The 21,423-nt window shown below is 37.6% G+C and overlaps 2 protein-coding genes across 5 annotated transcripts in view; one reads left to right on the top strand and one right to left on the bottom strand.

The window, feature by feature from the left end:
- CHRM5 (cholinergic receptor muscarinic 5) overlaps nt 1-13,179 on the bottom strand; it is a 97,474-nt gene extending 84,295 nt beyond the window's left edge. Inside the window, exons 1-3 of one of the 2 annotated variants that reach the window (XR_010588004.2) lie at nt 12,306-12,444; nt 11,262-11,335; nt 10,229-10,380 (exon numbers count right to left, since the gene is read on the bottom strand). The gene's annotated coding sequence lies outside the window, so the exon portion shown is untranslated. Of the gene's footprint in view, nt 1-10,228; nt 10,381-11,261; nt 11,336-12,305 lie in introns of those variants that run through there. The other variant, XM_015452598.4, reaches the window with a different exon arrangement.
- The window catches only part of AVEN (apoptosis and caspase activation inhibitor), a 186,480-nt gene that overhangs the window by 60,904 nt on the left and 104,153 nt on the right, over nt 1-21,423 (top strand). The gene's annotated exons all lie outside the window — the stretch shown is intronic.

Raw genomic sequence — 21,423 nt, 5'->3', positions numbered from 1 at the left:
AAAGCTTTTGGCTACTTAAAAAAAACTTAGTTATGTTGTTTAGTTTGGTGCCTTTTGATCTGGTCATGACAATGGGAGCAATACTCTTGCTACTTGTTTCATTTAAACTGAAAAATCTGGAAAAAATGTATTAGTACGCAGGAGTGCTAACATGGAAATGAGTTTTTCTTGACTGCTAATAATTAAGCAAAAAGATAATTATGTGTTACAAGCCGTGCATGCTGAAAGTAAAATGAAATTCATCTGCTTCATATTTTTTAGGAAAATTGATAAGGCATCATTGTTAATATTTTTCACATTACCTTTTGGATTTCTTAATTCAGATATTTTCTCTCCACAATTTTTGGGCAAAAATTGTTGCCCAAAACTGGGGGAGTCTTGGAACCAAGTTGTGATTGTATATTTATATAAAAGCTCAGTGTGACCTCAGCACGTCACAGCATTTTTTCAATTTGATGATCTCTGTTTTAAAGTGAGAAAGTTTTTACTTGCAGAGTGTTTCTGAATTCTATGTTAATCTTTTTTTTGAGTTCTGATTGGAGGCTCTAGTGATATGATTTTTAGGATAGGCTACATTTAGCTATATTTTTTTCCATTATATTTTGAAATCTGAACGGTATTGCAAGTTAGTACTTTTCATACTCTTGTTGATAATGTTTTGCATATGGTATACATGGGATTTGGGAACTAGTTAAGGTACTTGCCTACACTCTACTTAGAGCAAGAAGTAATTTGGGGTTCTCTGTGTACAGGTAATGATAAATGGGCCAAGTTGTGGAGCAGGTTTATCTTTAGACCCTTGCTTCTCTTTTCTGTGTGTCACTCCCTTTTCTTTCCTAGGTGCGTACCTGACTACCTGTTGTAATGCCCAAGGCTTTAATATACTCATTTATGCCTTGCCTGCTCTTCCAGGATACCCATACATGTATCTTTTTCGTAGTTTGTGCTCATGTCATATATGGTCATCAGCCCACAACAAGAGAAATCAGAGGAAGTGTTGCCTGGGAGGCAGCACATTGGGAGTGTTCATGTGTGGGACAGTATAGAACAGCCTTGTGTAAGTAATGCAACAGGTAAGGTGGAATCATTTTAGAGCAGGCTGTCACACTGAGGTCTTCTCAAGTTAAGACATTACCAGTGCAATGATTCTTGAAAGGTGTGCTGCTAACAGAATGATGTTGTTAAATCTTGTCTGTGTGGGAGTGTGCATGTCTGTCAGCTATACAGTATCATTCCTAAATAAGAACTTGCTGCTCCTGACATACTTACATACTTCAATGTGTCTTCAGCTCTACGTGTTTGGTTTCCTTGTACCTATTTCTTCTGTGCCTAGTTGCTCTGAACCGTATTAGTTTACTGTGAGATAATGTTAAACAATATCATGGATTCAACCAGGATGTCTTAAATCTTCTCCCTTGTTATCCTCATTCTTTTTTTTTTTCCTTTAAAATCATAGTGAAAAAGTGAGCTGATTATTTTTTAAAACCCAGAAAATGGAGATTTAACAAATTCATAGCTAAAACAAGTTAGTGTTCATGTGAATAATTTTCTCTAATACCGATCTTGAATCTCTTGGATTGCTCATGCTATTCTAATTAACCAGCAGTCAATACAAGAAAAATATATAGGCATATATGCATTACATTTTTCTTGACCACTGGAGCTCCTTTGTGTTTCTCTACATGTGTCCTTTAAGATTCCTGAGGATGCCAAACCAACTTCTCTCAGTTGAATAAAGTTGATATGTTTTGAACCATTCGTGTCTTTTGTCTCTCTTCAGGAACATTATAGAATGTTCATTCTGAAAACGGTATTAGATAACATTTGGTCCAAATCTTTTATTTTTTACATGAGGAAACCGAGGCTCATAAAGGTTGAGGTTTAACTTAAGGCCACACAAGTATTTGTTGGAGATGAATTGCTCAGATAAGAGTGTTTTCTGTAGGTTCATAAATAGTGCAGTTTTATTTGTTTGTTTTTGAGACAGGGTCTGGCTTTGTTGCCCAGGCTGGAGTGCAGCCTCGACCTCCTGGGCTCACGTGATCCTTCCACCTCAGCCTCCTGAGTAGCTGGGACTACAGCACACCCTAGCATGCCTGGCTAATTTTTGTATTTTTTTTATAGAGACAGGGTTTTGTCATATTGCCCAGGCTGGTCTCAAACTCTTGGGCTCAAGCAATCCTTCCGCCTTAGCGTCCCAAAGTGCTGGGATTGCAGGCATAGGACACCGTGCCCGGGCAACAGTGCAGTCTTTAAATAATAGCCTAGATACCCATTTAAATTCCAATTTTTATTGTGAAGAGGGGTTTACGAGGTGACTCCTCTGTGGTTGTGTCCTTTGGGGTAAGCTGTAATCAAATTGATATGCAGAGAGGAAGTAGACGGTTCTGTATTAGAATAGACTTAAAATGTGGAATATTCTCAAGTACATAAACCTTTCTAAACAGGATGAGAAAGAAACCTGGAGCATTATATGAGCCAGTAAGTCCCATTTATTGTCTGTTTTTTGATTTATCTTGTTCTGTTTCCCCTACTCCTTACTCTTGCGTGGCATGGACATACATCTCTTTCCTCTGTCCCTTTTTCACATGTTTGTTCTTGTTAGACTTGGGACCTCAGGGTGAAAGTGAACATTACTCTCTGGTTTCTTCTAAGTTTGTGATTTATTAATATATCCTTCTAATATTTTTTGGGTGTAGGAACCATGGGAAAGGGAAAAAGTAACGCCGAATTCTATTTTTCTCAAACTCTTGGGGAAGAATTTGTACACTTTAACCTACCTTCCTTCCTTCCTTCCTTCCTTCCTTCCTTCCTTCCTTCCTTCCTTCCTAGTCTCGCTCTGTCACCTAGGCTGGCATACAGTGGCGTGATCTCAGCTAACTGCAACCTCCGCCTCCCGGGTTCAAGTCATTCTCCTGTCTCAGCCTCCCGAGTAGCTGGGATTACAGGTGCCTGCCACCATGCCGGCTAATTTCTGTATTTTCAGTAGAGACAGGGTTTCACCATGTTGGTCAGGCTGGTCTTGAACTCCTGACCTCAGGTGATCCTCCCTCAGCCTCCTAAAGTGCTGGGATTACAGGCATGAGCCACCGTGCCCGGCCTGTACACTTTAATTTTCATTTGGTGTTTTATTTCCAATTAAATGTACTCCCCCGCTCTTTTTTTTTCTCACTCAAGAGACTTCCTGTGTCTACAGTGGGTTTGCCATAGTTTAGTACCACACATGTTCAGAGGGTGCTCAGGAAATATAAGTAATACATAAGTGTCACTTTGTTCAGAACAGCCTGTCTGCATTGGTTCTGCCTAGAGAGAAATTTCCTCTTTCTTCATGTACTTGGATCGCTAAGGTTTTCTGGTTGAATTTCTATGTTTTTAAAATAGTTTTATTTAGGCATAGTGACTTTTGAATTGGTCCTCCCTCCCTCCCTCTCTCCCTCCCTCCCTCCCTCCCTTCCTCCCTGTCTTCCTCCCTCCATCTTCCATTCCTCCCTTCCTCCCTCCCTCTCTTCCTTTTCTTCCTTTCTTTTTCCTTTTCTCTTTTTCTTTTTCTTTTCTTTTCTTTTTCTTTTTTCTGTTTTGACAGGGCTCGTTCTGTCACCCAGGCTGGAGTGCAGTGGTGTAATCACAGCTTGCTGCAGCCTTGACCTCCTGGGCTCAAGTGATCCTCCTGGCTTGGCCTCCGAAAGTGTTAGAATTACAGGGGTGAGCTACCACACCTGGCCTGAAATAGTCCTTTCTAATTCAAACCTAGCTGTTTTTACCAGGGAGGACTTACTTGCTCTGAGACCATATTATTGGAAACTTAGAGTATAACAGAGAACCTTTGATTCTTCACTTGTAGAAATAGTCAAAGAATTTCAAGGTTCAAAATTTCACAGACACAGACATAGGGCTGTAATGAGAAGGAAAATATGTATGTACCATCCTTTCTTCCAAAGTGTCCTTGGAGGAGAGCAAGCATAAGAATGGTGCTCAGTGAGGCCACGAGGCTGGGATACAACAGCCTGAATCAAAGCACGCTGTCATAGCCTCCTAACACAAGAGAACGTCAAGGTATGAAACCGGAATTCATTGTAATACGCAGTATTTTATGTACTTGTAAATAAAGGTAAGAGAGTGTAGGAAGAGATGATAAGGGGAGGATTTGTTTGAATCTGTCTCATCTTCTGCTTTGTTGAAGTGCTAATCAGATGATCTTTCTATCCTGCCAGTACAGTGTCTTAGAGTAAGAGTAGTGGAGCTCGTTCTTGTTATCCTGAAGGCCAGCTTGCCTGTCTCATGTAAGAACTCCAGCTTTTTGTGTTCCCTTGAAATGTGTTTTTTTGTGGTTTTTGTTTATTTTGTTGCTAAAAAAAGGTAGTGTGGATTTTGTTAGGAGACAGAGAGCCTTTCAACCTTCCTATCTCCTTGGTACCAATTTAAGCTAAAAATTCTTTTTCTATACAAGATATTAACCTTGCCATACCTAGTTCATGCCATGTTGAGCATGAGTTTAGCTATCTCTTTTCTATATAAGGAATCACTGCTGGGAATTGGTCTCCTTCCCAAGGGACCCAGTAATTTTGATTATTTTACTTCTATCCAGGATGTCACTATCCCACAAGAGGCTGGTTGACTCAGGGGTGGGAAGAGAAGGCATAGAAAAATAAAGTAGCTTATGTTTCTATGCCTAGGATGTTTGTTTCAGAAGTTCACCTGGATGTCTGAGACAGGAAAGGTACAAGAAATTCATGTTAAAAATTTTTTCGTTTCTGTCTTGCTGTTTACATTTATTTAAAATATTTTTAATGGAGATGTATAATTATGCCTACAGAAGGTCCTATTCCTGATACTTAAAAAGCCTAAATAAAGATATATAAATTTTAACCAGTTCCTGATACACTTATAGAATAAAGGTGTGTTGTCTACTGGAGTTTTTCTTCCCAGATCCATTTACAGAGAGGCCATAAAAAATATGATGCAGGAGTGTCAGAAATTTATATTTGTTAAAGCTGTGTAATAAGTACATGAGTATTGGTTGTTGGTTTAAAATAACTCAGTACTTAAAATGGAATCTCAAGAATACATTTGAAAATATTTTAAAGTATTTTAGAGAAAAAATGTCATTGCTCACTTAGGAGATTGGCCTCAAAGCAGGAATCATTTGAGATTTTGGATGAATAGTTGTGAGAATTCCTTAGTGAATAGGACAGTGCTGGAGGTGATCACTGAATGTGAATGAATAAGTTGTAATATAAATACTATGTCATAATAATTGAAACGTGGCTTTTTTGGATGGAAGATCATATTTCCTCTTTTAAAAGTTGATTTTACCCAATATATCCTGCTGGTTATAATATTTAGTTATATATGGAGGTTGAAGCTTAAATACTTGAGTCCCATCTCACTTGCAAATGCGAGTAAATTGCAGAGTTCACAAACCTGGAAACAACTCAAGACAACTCCAGTGTTTGGCATAATGTTAGGTGAAAGAATATTAGAATATTACACAAGGGACCTGGTATTTCTTTCTTTTTTTTTTTTTTTTTTGAGACGGAGTCACTCCGTCACCCAGGCTGGAATGCAGTGGCACAATCTCCGCTGCCCAGGGTCAAGTGATTCTTCTGCCCAGCCTCCCAAGTAACTGTGATTACAGGCATGCGCCACCACGCCCGGCTAATTTTTGTATATTCAGTAGAGATGGGGGTTTCACCATGTTGGTCAGGCTGGTCTCGAACTCCTGACCTCGTGATTCACCTGCCTCGGCCTCCCAAAGTGCTGGGATTATAGGCGTGAGCCACCATGCTAACAAATTCTGTTGTTTTCTCACACTGAATTCTGAGTTCTATTATAACAAATTCTCACTTTTTGTTTCTATGCTTTCTTGATTGCAAATGATAATTTTCTGAGATTTTGTTAATTTTAGTTACTTCTGGAATATTCCAACCCACATTATAGATGTTTGGTCCTTTTTAAAATCAACTTATAATTTATCCGAATCCTAGGTCTTGGTTGGTCGATCAATGTTTAGGCAACAGAATAATTGAGTAGCATTCTGCATAGCTAAGTAGCACTGTTGTGCAACCTGTGCCTTCTTGGTCTAGAAAATACTATTGCTTGACATATACCAGGAATTTTAGATTAGAGTATTTGGCAGTGTCTATACAGAATCAAAAACATGCATTAAAACGGAGAAGAATACCTTTGTGAATCCTCTAGATGGCAGAACAATTACAACAAATATATCTTAGAGGGTGTCCAAGAAGTGTGTGGAGGGGAGAGCATACGAAAGATGGGGTGAGACGGGGACCCGCGGGCTCTAAGCTTTCTATCTCAACCCAACCAGGGCAGATCCGCTCTTATATGTTTTATAACTTGACATTTTATCTAAGATGTTGTTTGAAAGAAGGAACATGGCTAAAAACATGATAGGATGTCAAAGCTCAAAATCTGTTTTTTTTTTTTTTTTCTTTTGGGACAGAGTTTCACTCTTGTTGCCCAGGATGGAGTATCATGGTGCAATCTTGGCTCACTGCAACCTCCATCTCCTGGGTTCAAGCAATTCTCCGGCCTCCACTTCCAAGTAGCTGGCATTACAGGCGTGCACTACCACACCTGGCTAATTTTTGTATTTTTATTAGAAACGGGGCTTCACCATGTTGGCCGGTTTCGGCTTCCCAAAGTGCTGGGATTACAGGCGTGAGCCACCGTGCCCGGCCCAAAGCTCAAAATCTTAAGTTGTGCACACCAACATCAAATCACAGATTTCTGTGAGGACGTGTGCATGCATTATTCATGTACCCTGAGCATCTTCAGACTATAGCTGCCTTCACCCCAACACACATGTTGATGAATTCTAGAGTGATGCTGGCCTACTTCAACACTCTGCTACTTTAATTTCTATCATAGGGGTTGAGGCACAGCATAGTCCTTTAGCCTTTGTCCCTGCTGTTAAAGAAATCACCATTGTTGGTATATTGTATTGTTCTCATTAGGAGAAGAGATGACTTGGGGAGATATAACATAGGTAACTTGTAAAGATTCATTCCTCACAGAGAGTGAAAGAGGGAGAGGGGGCAGGGAGAGCATCCAGTAGAATAAATGTAAGATTTTAAGTGTGTCACTTTCTCCACTTGTCTTTGAGCAGAAAGATGATTGTAGTATCTCTTCAATTTCATTTGCAAACTACTTATTCAAATTCCCCTGAAGTCACTTTTTAATAGCACGACCAATTTAGATCCTTTTGGATTATCGATGAAATTCTTGATCACAGTGTAGTATAGCAAACATGATTTCCATATGTCAAATAGAGCAAAAGGATAAGGGATAAATTTGCTATTCTGTATTTGCATACCTCATAATATCATATAATATCCCTAACAGATATTATCTCGTTATAGCTATTATTTCAGTATAAACTACTTCAAAAGGCTCCTTCATTAGACTTTTCTGCAGTTACCTACTTGCCCATTATCAGTGAAACGTAGCTGAGGTATATTTTAGGATCACTATTCTTCTGCCTGTTTGAGATTGTACCTGAGAATGCATTAAGATAGGCCAGCATCAGTCTAGAATTCATCAACATGTGTGTTGGGGTGAGCATAGATGCTCAGGGTACATGAATAATGCATTAAGATGCATTAAGACACATTTTCACATTCATTTAACACATCTATTGATTAACTAGTCCTGAGCTTACCTTGGGAATAGACAGATAAATCAGATGTGGTCTTTATTCTTAAGGCCCTCAACCATGAAAAATGCAATTTCGTATGTGAGACAACTATATAAATAGATTTTCTTATTTTTTTAACTTTTAAATTTTTTATAGAGATGGAGTCTTGCTATATTGCCTAGGCGGGTCTCGAACTCCTGGCCTCAAGCGATCCTCCTGCTTTGGCCTCTCAGAGTACTGGAAAACAGGTGTGAGTCATTGCACTTGGCCATAAATAGGTTTTCAATGTAGTCTGACAAGGTGTTATAAAAGAAATATCCTCAAAGTGTTGTGGAAGTTCCTAGGCATGAGAAGCTCCTCTGTAGGTATTACCAGAAGTTACCCAGAAGTTACTGCATGTAGCGGACTGTCTTTGCAACACAAATGAAGGGAAGTTGATGAAATATTAAGTGTTAAGAGTTGTACCATGTTATACACCGAGCCTGATAGATTTACACCAATAGCTTTCTAGGTTACTGTACCAAAAAATTCTATAAATAGCTTTGGATTTTTAGTTGATAACTGAACTGGAAATCATCTCTGGCTTTCGCTTCTTAAAGAACACATTATTCAGTGCTACATTTCTATAGTGATAATCAGGAAATAAGAAGGCCCACATAATCTGGTGATGACAACAGTGTGACGTCAAACAATGTCTACAAAAGTGGCAGTGTTTTCTGATTGGCCCAGATTCTTGAGTTATTTCACTAATAATTTCAATATGAAAAACAGAGAATGTCAGATCCTTAAACAACTGTTGAATAATCCATTGGTTGTAGTGAACCAGTACATAGGACTGAATAAATGCTTTATGAATTCTCTGCACACCACTGATCAAGCAATCTGTGTAACTGTAGATAATGAGACTTCAGCTTGACTTGTAATTATGCGTGGAGTTGTTACTGTATTTTTTACACATCATCTTTGTATAGGCTCTGAGTCTAGGAGGGTCAGTCACAAATGACTGATACTGTGAATCAGGGTATTGCCACTAATTAAAAGACAGACTGCACGTGTGTTCAGTGTGGAAGGATTAGTTGGTCAGCTTTGTCCTTTGGCTACTGTTGCAAACAAAGATTACAAAAAGAGGTCTGTATATGCCTATGTGTTTGTAAAAGGAGCTTTCATTTTTGTTTCGTTTATTGAACCCCAACTCCTGAATTTATTTTTTACAAATATTTGTACACACAGTAGTTTTGCTAAAGAGAGTCCTTTGTTTTTTTTGTTTATTTTTTCTGTTTTTTTTTTTTTTTAAATCCATGCTTTTTAAGAAAGGTGTTAACCAGCCCCCTCCCTGCCCTCATACTAGTCCATGTGTCAGATACTAATTAATCTATGTCATGGAATCACTTTATAATCTATATTTAGGGATCTCTTTCTCATTCAGAGACACTGTCTTTTCCATTTTGGGTGTTTTGGTAATTTTTCAGTTTTCTGAGTAGCATCAGTATTTCTCCTTGAACCAAGGTGAAATTTTGCATCTATTCCTCAGTTCTCTAGGGGCCTCTTTCATGACTGCCTGCTTGCTTACTGGTAGTTTCCTTACTCCCATTTTATCATGGTCTGTGAATTTAACCAACATGATGTTTACTCCCACTTTTGAATTATTAATGAAGGAAACTGTGAGATGGTACTTTTGTCTTAATAGTTGATGCTGAAAAAGTGACAAATGCAATAAAAGCATCTTTCTCTAATTCAGTTCCTGTCATGCATCTCTTTAGTGTCTTGGTGATATGACTTGAAATAATAGTGCTTACATCTCTCTTTCAGCTAGTTCACGCTGAAAGCATGTAATCATCTGTTTGATATCAGAGCCACTTCCCAGTCACAGATTGTGATGTCACAAACCAAAGATTGTTCTCTCTCAGCAGGAAGAAGCTGGAGAGGAGATGAATGTTCATGGTGAACCACATCCTTATTCAAATTTGGTCACTTCATAAAGAAAATTCACCATAATGAGGAACCAATATATTGGCTAGTTGAAATGCCCGGTTGAATTATGCTTGAAACACTGTGCCATTATAATGGAATGAAAAAAATTCCTTATGAAAACTTAAAGTTATAATAATGAAGACATAAGTAAATATATATTTAATGCATTTAAAATATTATGCAATGTCAATCCCTTTAAGTTAAATGCTAACACACAAAAATGAATTTTAGGTATGTTTCTAATTTTATATACAAAATTATGTTGCTTGGTATTTCAGACGAAAATTACTTTTTAAGATCGTTATGTCAACAGACACGAAATGGATGTGTTCATTTTGACCTAGATGCCTGTTTTTATTTTATCATGGTTTAAATAAAAAGCTTATAGCTTTTGGATAATTTAAAATGACCAGAATTTAAAGATACAGCAATAGGTATTATTATAAGGATATGGCAGCCAGAATATTTGCTCCATTTCTATGAAAGGAACTAATAATACAGAATCACATTACTTTTACAATATAATGCTTCTGTATAATATGTGTGAATGAAATACATCCTAAATTGCACAAGCAAGGAGGCAGATCATTGACTACATCCCAAGACTGTTCAGAATCTCTTTAATTGTTAAATCTGTCAATACCAGGGAAAAATTCTTATAAATAAACCAAATCTTCAGGTACTAGCATAAAATCCCTCATCCATTTGTACCCATGAGATGTAAACTGGAAGCAGTTTTCAGTTTCTTTTTCACCCTACATGAAGAAAATACAGATTATTCCAAATTGCTGTAGGGTATTTTTTTGAAAGCTGTTACTGAAACTTCAATAATCACTTTTCTGAATGGGTTATTGTAGAGCAAAGCATTGATTTGGATAGGTAAGAAAGTGAAAATTCACTGGGATTGATACTAACAAGGACCAAATTGGGGTGGAGCAAGGTAGTATTCATTTGCCCATCCATTGTCATTAGAAGGTGAGTTATAGAAACAACGCCCCCAAATTAGTGGGACGTGAGTTTCTGTTTACATTACAATGAGTAAATAAAATCCAGAACGCTTAAGAAATATTGTTATCTGCCCCCTTTAATTCTATTTATTGGAAGCAGATTGTTTGAGCATAACACAAATTTCATACTTTTGTCCAAGTTAGTTAAAACATCTTTAATTATAATTTAAAATATTGATTAATATTCTTCATTTAAAATGTCTATATATTTTTGAATCATGTCTGTTTACAAACTGTAATACCATAATAAAGAGGAAACAGATGAAAAGAACCCTTAAGGGTTCAGCTATTTCTCAGTGTAGGTAAACAACAACAATACCACTCTTAACTATAAGAAGTATTTTGAGATTTCTAAATAAACCGTTTTTTCTCTGAAACAAATTGGTATATTAGATAATCAAGTATTAAATTGCTGCTTTCCTTTGGAACTGGAAAATGACAGGTAAGTTTCTGTAATGACTTCATGCAAAAGACTTATGATATTTAAGGTTATTTATAGACTGTCTTGAAAAGCATGAAGGAATCATATAATTTACTCCCTTAACTAAAATTTGAAAAAAGGAAAGAATTCAGTGAAATGGAAGAGAATTTCTAATTTGACTACTTTTAGACAAGTACTGAATACTTACTTCTGATTACGTGTATTATCACAAGATTTCCGTAGTTAGGTGTGATTTGCTCTTGTTTCCCTGTCTCCTCTCTTCTAAGATAATAGAAATATTAATTGTTGTAGGACTTCTTTATGATAAGGTGCTTTGGACCTAAGTTTTCCAATGAAACTTACATGAAAACCAATGTGCTTGGGATTTCTGCTAAAAATCTATGTAGGAAATTAAAATATCAGATGAAGAAGATCAGATGATTCTGATTTGTTGTTTTTGCTTAAGATTGTCTCTCTAGAAGTCTCATTATGCAGTGATTTCTAGGGAATTTCTAAAAGGCACTGTATCTTTTAAAATTCTTTGATGGCTTCACTAGTGCTTTGCATTTTACAGTTTGGACCACTGACCTGAGTTTTTGAGGTTTTAAGGTACCAGACATCTTTCATCTTTTTATCCTCTTGTTAAATCAGAAAAATGTCTTCGTAAATGTCTGTTATAAAAATGTCTAGTATCTTTAGGATAAATTAGCCTCATCCTACAAGAATGTTATACCTCGATTTAGTAGAGATTATTTTTCTTCAGTATGAATGAAATGACATCACAGCTTTTTTTTCTTGCTAACAATAGAAATCAGTCATTGAGCTTTTGTTCCTTTATATGAATACAGATATTTAAAATGCTTATTAATTTTCTTTGTTTTATCAAGTACTCTGGGAAACAAAGTTCATTTGAATATTGTTGGTAAACATTGTCTGTGAATGGCTCTTATGCACCGTTCAGGGCTCTCTTCTTGCATTTTTTTCAAGCTATTAAATAAAATTGGGATAAAAATAAAGACAAAGATGAGACAAATTCAATGAAAAATGAATGAGAGTTTTGGATGCTTTATTATCTAGTTATGAGTGACTTGTTTATGCACCATAAGTAAAAACAAGTGTTTACCTCAGCTTAAATCTGCAAAAGCTTAGGGAAGGGTTGCAAGAAATTCAAATCCACTATCTCATTCACAGCACGAGCAGATTTAATTTCAGTAGACAAGATATAAATTAGGGTTATAAAATTAATTCTTACCTGGCAGTGGTTTGTTTGAAGCTCAGTAATTTGAACTCTGGCTGGAAATAGTAAGCTTCGAGACCCGAAATGCCTTCTCTACTTTCCTTTCATGTTTTATTTTGCTAGTGTTTTATTTCTTGCAGTGTCTTTATATCTGTATTCCTGATAATCCTGTAGCATTAGTTAGGATAGTGTGCGGTAGATGAAGACTCCATTGGGCTAGGATTATAGAACCAGAAGGGTGAGTTTTGCCTTTATCTGATAACAGCAGTTGATCTGACCACAAACAATTCGAGTGTTCAGAACTTATTAAAGATTCATTGAATGCTTCAGCAATGAGAAATCCTGATTGTTCCTATATGCATTTTACCCCCTGGAAAAGTTCTGCTTGTTCGTATTTCAGAATTACACACGCTTCCAAATCAAGCTGCTTTAAAAAACATTATCTGGACTAGAAGCATGGATGTTCTTGTACTCTCTTGCTTTCCTTTCTCCGTACCAACTTTTCAGTCCATCAGCTTCCTTTCTGTAGAGGATGAAGGCATTTCTTCTGTCCTCCTCATGCTTTTGTAACCCATGCTCCTGGTACACTGTTTTTTGAATAGTGAGGTAAAAATCCAAAAGGAAGTACGGCTTTATCATGTCTCTGGACGGTGAGCGTACTTGGCATGAATGAAGAGCTGATAGGAGCTATTCAAACCAGACAGCAAACTGATGGGATGACGCTTCCATACATAAAAAACTGATTAATTACTTCCCCTGCTGGACAGCAGTATATCCTGAAAGGAAGAAAGAAAGGAGCAGATGATGATATTCGTTTTGATAGGTGTTCTCTGTTTGAACAGCTTGTCACTGAGAAGCGAATCCAGGAAAAGCTGCAGCTTCAGAGTGTGATCAGGTAGAATGGGCAAGAGTTATTTGACAGACAGTTAAGTGACGTATTTTGGGAGGAAAAAGAGGGCTTAGCACAGAGGTAGCTGGAATAAGGTTCCAAAATGCTTTTGAAAATGTTAATTTTTTCCTGTTAGTCTTTTTGGCTAGAAGCTTTTTTTTTTTTTTTTTAAAGCTTTGCTAGGCATTATTCACAGACATGTTGCTGAGTTGTTTTTTCATCTTTCGGTTTTCCCTAAAGATGGAAAGTAATTTTTAAAAGTCTTTGAGATAGAAAGAGTATACTGTGAGTTTTAAACATTTGTAGCCGAGAAAAGACTGCTTTTTTTTTTTTTCTAAATGCACGCCTGTTTTTTTTTTTTTTTTTTTTGAGATGGAGTCCAGACTGGAGTGCAGTGGCGCGATTTCGGCTCACTGCAAGCTCCGCCTCCCGGGCTCACGCCATTCTCCTGCCTCAGCCTCCCGAGTAGCTGGGACTACAGGCGCCCGCCACCACGCCCGGCTAATTTTTTTGTATTTTTAGTAGAGACGGGGTTTCACCGTGTTAGCCAGGATGATCTCGATCTTCTGACCTCGTGATCCGCCTGCCTCGGCCTCCCAAAGTGCTGGGATTACAGGCGTGAGCCACCACGCCCGGCATTGCACGCCTGTTTTTATACATCTTTTGGGCATCTGCGTTTTGTTGCTTTGGAGTAAAGCATTATAAGTCCTCATTTGATGCAAACTTTTAACAGGGTCTTCATTAAAGCTTTTTCTTAAGTTAGATGAAATCCAGATTAGCTATATAAAAGAATAGATTTTTAAATGTCAATTTCATAATTTTTGCACTTCAGTTTTTATATTTAAAATTCAAATTTTTAAAAATTGCACTTCAGTTTAAAATTTAAATTTTAAATTTAAACATTTTTTCCCTACCTGAGTTCTTTGAGTGTATCTAGACAATATGTTTTTAAATATTTAAAAAATTATTATGCAACATTTCAAACTTACACAAAACTGAAAAATAATACACGAACCTCCAGAAACTCGTTATCCAGATTCAATAATTGTCAGATTCAATTCTTTGCTAAAATATTTTAAAGCATATCTCATTTCACCTATTCGTACTTTAGTAGGTATATTTTTAAAGTATGGACACTTTTTCGCATAACCCTGTGCATTATCACACCTAACACATTGGCTATAATCCTCTGGAGTCATATGATATCCAGTTCATTTTAAATTCCTTTGTCTCAGAAACTATGTCGTTACGTAGGTTTTTTCTGAGTGAGAATCCAGACAAAGTATACACTTTCATTGTTAGCCAATAGAATTTTAAACACTAACTTAGACGAACATGTATGAGAAAGAAGTAAATTTTAGTTTTATAGTGGTGCTTGACACACATTGGTAATAGGCATTTTTATGCAAGAGAATATATCTTTAGAATATTTTCTTGAACTTTTCCCACTGAACATTGCATGATACTGAAAAGGATTGTAATTTCATATGGTAATGATTGGTCATTATATACTGGTCACTTCTATAATAAATCGCCCAAGTTTTAAGCCACTGATTATTAAGCCATTTCAACGATTGAATGTGACTTAGAGTTCAGTGGAGATCCAAAATGAGAGAAGTAGAAATCTTTATCAAATTGGGCCATTGTGTTTATGAGGATTGATGACTATAATATTATACACGTTTTTCATTAATGTCAAGGTTTCTTCCCAATGAATTTTAATTTTTCTATGAAGTTTGAACTCATGGCTCTTTTCTGATAAAGCATAACATTTGACTGTTCACTTAACTTTTCCAAGAATACAATAGCGTGAGGTCCTGAAAATAACTTGTGTGCTGCACCTTCACCTGTCGAAATTCGTTCTCATTCAGATTCTTTCTCTCTTCTTACTCTTATCTCATCTCATCTTTCCCATTAGCTAGATGAAAGAGAATGGGGTTGGTGAATATGGGGAGCCCTTAAAGGGGTGTAGATGGAAATTATAATTTTCTATTTCCATCTAAGCTCAAAGCCACTGCTGAGGACCGTGCCCCCAGTTTTTATGGAGAGCAATAGAATACTTCTCTCCCAAGGTGCTCACTCTTGAGTACCTCTGGTCATATGTCATGTTATGGCATGAACGTTCGTGAGCTTTGTGTTACACTTTATGTTCTCAAATTATGCCTTGTCCTTTAAATCTTGCTGAACAAGGACTACGTGTGCCAATCACTTTTTGAAAGCTTAGTAAATAGTTACTGATTATCACCATTTAATATAGATAAGCTGAATGGGAAAAGGTGAGGAAAGATGCTTCCGTTCTCTTTCCAAGCTGTCTCTGAAATTTTTCTCAATCATTTGTAATGCAGTGTCAACATCAGGAGAACACTTTCCAAATATGCAGATTCTGCTGGAGAACTTTGTAAGGTGGGTGAAAAAGTGGTTATAGAGGGAACTGGGATAATAGATTATGAGTGCATTTTGGGTGCAAATATTTCAGATCATTATCTCTCAGTACTTTAGCTATAAACTGAATTAATAGGAAAACATTGACTCAAGTACTGACCTATAGAGTTCCAAATAAAAGATAGTTACACTTCAGCCATTGTGGAAAGTAATTTTCGCCAAGACTTTGCTCTTGGTATTCCTGATGTTGTTCTTTTTTAAATAAAAAGCTGTATTTATTTTTACTTTCTACAGGATGAACTCTCTGCTTTGAAGCAAGGAGTTGTCTACATGAATTCTATTGTTCAGAGATCTAATAGGTTGAGTAGCTAGTTGGGTGGATGGCTTGCTTTTCCACCCTAAATATGAGGAGAAGGAGGAAAGTCTTAGCGATTTGGACTTTTAGGTTTTCTTTGATACATATAATAAAGCACATTTTTGTTTTGTTCAGATGTCTCAACTCGCATCTCCCCTTTTGCAACTCTATGTATTCTCATATTTAAACTGAACTCTCCCATCACCCACTGTAAATTTGGCTAAACAACTTCAGAAGCATCATAGATTTTCAAATGAATTTACGTATAATGAGATAAATGATTTTTTATTTTACAAGGTCCTTTTTTGCTAGAACATTTGGTCCATACCTAGAGTTATGCTCATAGCTGTTTACAAAATTATAAATACTTCTCTAAAGAAGAAAAGTCTGTCCTTTATGCTCTCCAGGTTTTAGATGAGTAGGATTTGTGGTTAATGATTTCTTCCGTAGCAACGACTTACTTTTAGAGCATTTCAATATTTATAATCTCAATTGAGTGTGATTATTTTTCAGTTAATAAACCAAGAGAAAAAGTGGCTTTTTAAGAGAGTACTGTGGACTCATGCAAGCTGTTTCTAAAATAAATATGCTTTTAAATTCTGGTTGAAGAAATAAAATCTTTGTTGACTTATGTGAGTAATGCCAGGTCATTTTTAGCACATTAATTGTAATAACAAACATTTATTGACTCCTTACTAGGTACAAGACCACTGCACTTGGTTCTTTGGATTTATAATGCATTTACTTTTAACAGCTCTGAGGCAGACTGTTATCATGCATCTTCTCTAAAGAAGGAAACTGAGGTACACCAAGGTTAAGTAGCTTGTTCAAGTTTACCCTGTTATTAAAATGTTGAACTGTGGCATGAACCCAGCCTAGGCGGTTTTAAAGTCCAGTAAGCTTGCCTGCTGGGAATAACAATCATTCCACTTAAGCGTGAGACTCCCAGTATGATGTTGAAAGAGTGGCGTCTCTCCAGCATAACTAACATTCTACAAAAACGAGATCTGCAGTTTCTCGGAGATCTCAGATGACCTGGACAGTTGACTGTCTTTCACATACAGGGAATGTTTTCATCTTGTTTTCTATGTCTTGAATTTATAAAGGGGTGATTTTTTTTTCTTTCCAAAATTGTATTATGGCCTCTCAAACAGCAATGTGCTTTAAAATACTAGTCATTTATGTTCTATTAATTTTTTTTTTTAAAAACTAAGAGTTATAAGGGGGGATATGAACTGGATTTGTTGTACTTTGCAATACAGTTGATTATTAGGAAACAGTTGCCGTCTTCATAGGTATCACATTCGGGTAAAATGACTGCATTATTTTTCTTTTGGCATCAGTTTGTTGGGAAAAAAAGATTGCATTTTTATTTTCTGATTTAGACACTTTAAACAAATCTTTCATTTTTAAACTTCTTTAGTTGATTCCTCTACCATTGCACCCACTTTTTTCATGCCTGTCAGGCCTTAACCTGTTGTCTGATATTTGGTTCTTTCCTAATTTGTCATCCTTAAGATTTTGACCTTATACTGAACTGCAGACAACCACTAGAGGTCTCCAGACCACACTTTAGAAAGCTCTGATTTTACAACCATACCTTAGTAAGTGGAACAGTTATGTTGGGCACGAATATTCCTCATTAAGTATTTGGGAAATGCTTCTTATATGCCAGGTTCTAGAACTATGCTGTATTCTTGGGAGTAGAGTTTTTCTTTTTTTTAAAGTAAGGTCTTAGACCCGAAGAACCCTGTAGGCTAGTGGGGACACTAACATTTGAACATGTGGTCAGAAGATGTCATGTTAGGCACACCCACATCACATCCTTTTACATCCTAATGACTGGAGTCCTTTAGATTTCTAAGTCTGTGAATGCCCCACTAATACTCTCTGTAGCGAGATCACTCCTGCTTTCCTTTTTTTTTTTTTTTTTTTTTTGAGATGGAGTCTCGCTCTGTCGCCCAGGCTGGAGTGCAGTGGTGCGATCTCAGCTCACTGCAAGCTCCGCCTCCCAGGCTCACGCCGTTCTCCTGCCTCAGCCTCCCGAGTAGCTGGGACTACAGGCGCCTGACACCACACCCGGCTAATTTTTTTTTTTTTTTGTATTTTTAGTAGAGATGGGGTTTCACCGTGTTAGCCAGGATGGTCTGGATCTCCTGACCTCGTGATCCACCTGCCTCGGCCTCCCAAAGTGCTGGGATTACAGGCGTGAGCCACTGCGCCCGGCCACTCCTGCTTTCTTGATGAGCCCTGACATTGCATCTTCATCAATCTGGCAAGGAGCCATTCTCTGGGGGCAAATAGGATTATTTGAATGGGCTCTGGGTTTTGTCTGTTCTTTCCTTCCTTCCTTCCTTCCTTCCTTCCTTCCTTCCTTCCTTCCTTCCTTCCTTCCTTCCTTCCTTCCTTTCCTCCTTTCTTTTCTCTTTCTTTCCTTTCTCTCTTTCTCTCTTTCTTTCTCTCTTTCTTTCTCTCTTTCTCTCTCTCTCTTTCTCTCTCTCTTTCCTTCTTTCTTTCCTTCTTTCCTTCCTTCTTTCCTACCTCCCCCCTCCCTTGCTCCCTCCTTTCTCCCTTCCTTCCTTCCTTCCTTCCTTCCTTCCTTCCTTCCTTCCTTCCTTCCTTCCTTCCTTCCTTTCCTCCTTTCTTTTCTCTTTCTTTCCTTTCTCTCTTTCTCTCTTTCTTTCTCTCTTTCTTTCTCTCTTTCTCTCTCTCTCTTTCTCTCTCTCTTTCCTTCTTTCTTTCCTTCTTTCCTTCCTTCTTTCCTACCTCCCCCCTCCCTTGCTCCCTCCTTTCTCCCTTCCTTCCTTCCTTCCTTCCTTCCTTCCTTCCTTCCTTCCTTCCTTCCTTCCTTCCTTCCTTCCTTTCTTTCTTTCTTTCTTTCTTTCTTTCTTTTCTTTCTTTTCTTTCTTTCCTTGCCTTTCCTTTCTTTTCTTTTCTTTCTTTTCTTTCTTTCTTTTCTTTCATCTCCCTCTGTTGCCCAGGCTGGGCAGTCACCCAGGAGTGCAGTGCTGCGATCTCGGCTCACTGCAACCTCTGTCTCCTGGGTTCAGGCAATTCTCCTGCTTCAACCTCCTGAGTAGCTGGAATTATAGGCGCCCGCCACCATGCCTGGCTAATTTTTGTACTTTTCATAGAGATGGGGTTTCACCATGTTGGCCAGACTGGTCTCAAACTCCTGACCTCAAGTGATCCGCCTGCCTCAGCCTCCCAAAGTGCTAGGATTATAGGCGTGAGCCACCGGGCCTGGCTGGGTTCTGGTTTTTTACTTTCTGATACCCTTCTCAGCAGCTCTGGCATCTGATCTTTAGGGAAGCACTTCATACAAAAGCCAGCCGCTACCTGTCTCAGTGAACAAGGCAGATCCCACAGAGATTTTAGACCTTCCATTTCCATTTTGCTTTATACCAGAGAAATTTTAAAGAAAGGATCTGTCTTCTACTTGGATCTCTTGTCTGTTAGGGGTGTTTATATAAACAGGTATCTCACAGTAACAGTCTTAGGGACGTGTTCTGAGTAAGCCACGCAAAGCACCTGGCACAGTGCCTGGCACAGAGAGGGCAGATGCCCAGTAGATGTCAACAGTTGTCATTATTATTATGGAATTTAATTGAATTTTACTGCTGGAAGGGACTGTAGAGATAATTTAGTCCTGCCACCCATTTTACACAGTAAATTTTAGTGCTCTTTTCCTTCTCATACAGGCATCTAACTGTTAGGAGTTGTTCTCTTCAGTTATCCCATGTTGGGAAGGCCACAATTTTGATTTAGTCATCTGCTTAATGATGGTACTTCCATATGAGGATTTTTATGTGGATAAGCATTTGGAATTAAATGGCAATTGTCAGTTTTAAGAGCATTTCAGCATGACACTGGGAAAGCAGTAAGCATTTCAACATCCACAGTGATACTCTAGAAAGCCTGGCAGCTTGTTAGTCTCTCATCTGTATACATGTTCCAGAGGAAATTCTGAAAGCTATAGATGAATGACTTTCTGGATGGTGGACCTGTTTTTAAAAGTGTAGAATTCTTGAAGGCACATGGAAGTCAAGTAATTAGCACAAGGCCTAGAGAGCTGGCAAGTGACAGAACCAGGATCCAAACTAAGCATTCTGTGCTCTTAACCCCTGTGCCATGCTGTTTTTGAAAGGATGCTAACTAGCATTATTTATATTTCTGAACAAGTACAAATAATCTAAGCAGAAGTAGGGGCTCAGATGAATACATCCCATGGAATACTATACTGACATTTAAGAAAACAGTGGAATTCTTGAATGCTTAGTGAACAATTACTGAAGAATAGGTAGCTTGGTTTTAGAAATAAATATATGGGCAAATAGAAATAAATGGATTATACTTCAGATTCAAAAAATATTTTGACAAAGTTAACAGTACCTTAAAGTCTGGTTTAAAAACCTTAATAAAGATCTAAAATATGTAAATAACCTTGGGGACCTTCAAGTGAATGGCCATTTGTCTGAGCCAGCAAGACAGTGACAGGACTAATCATTAGTTCTTGGAATGCAGGAACTTTGGGGATCTTCTGAGAGTTGAGGTAATTCTCATTTAACAGTTTTATAAATAAATTACTTGAAAGACAGTAGTAAGAGAAAAAGCCCCAAGATTTTTAATACATAAAGCCATTAGGGATAATTTCTAGGGTAGAACTCTGAGTAAGAAATGGTAGTTGCATTTTAGTTTAGGTGTTTTTTTTTTCTTTTATGTGTTTTGTTTTGTTTGGAGACAGGGTCTCATTCTGTTGCCCAGACTGGAGTGCAGTGTAACCTCAAACTTCTGGGCTCCAGTGAACCTCCCGCTTCGGCCTCCTGAGTAGCTGGGACTACAGGCGTGGGCCTTCTTGCCTGGCTACACACACATTTTAGTGGGAACATGAATAAATGAAAATGATCTTGATCATAATTATATGATATGCAGAAGATAAGGGGGGAATTATAGACAGATTTTATGCTGGGGAATTCAGTGATTTGTTATGTTTTTAAAGGATTTAAGTCTGATGTGGCGTGTTAAAAAATTTAGAAATTAGCAGGAGGTTATGATGATGATCCAGGCAAAATATGATTCCTCAGACTAACATAGTTGGAAAGAAGGGGACAGATTACAGGAATATACGGAGGTATAAATGATAGTTTGCTGATGAATTAGGTATCTAGGTATGATGTTGAGAGAAGCGTTGAGAATGACCCCGAGAACTCTGGCTTGAGTAACTGTGGCTGGAGCTGCAATATGCTGAAATTGGGGAAGCTGGCTGAGGAACAGGTTTGGGAAAAGGGAAATCAGGAGAGAGAATATTGAACAAGATGAGCTGTGGATCTGGTAACTCTTACCTTCTGAAATACGTGAGGCATGTGAAGGAATACTTTACAATCGTCATATGTAAGAAGCAATATATTGTTACATGTTATTTTTGTAAATAGGTCTTTTTTTTTTTCCCATTCCTTTGTTTTTCATGATGGTTTTTAACCTTACTTTGTTTTTTCCTGTCCCTGCCA

The sequence above is a fragment of the Macaca fascicularis genome, chromosome 7 (assembly GCF_037993035.2).
Source record: "Macaca fascicularis isolate 582-1 chromosome 7, T2T-MFA8v1.1".
NCBI lineage: Eukaryota > Metazoa > Chordata > Mammalia > Primates > Cercopithecidae > Macaca > Macaca fascicularis.
Note: the sequence above shows the minus strand (reverse complement) of the source record. Positions and strands in the feature narration are given on the sequence as shown.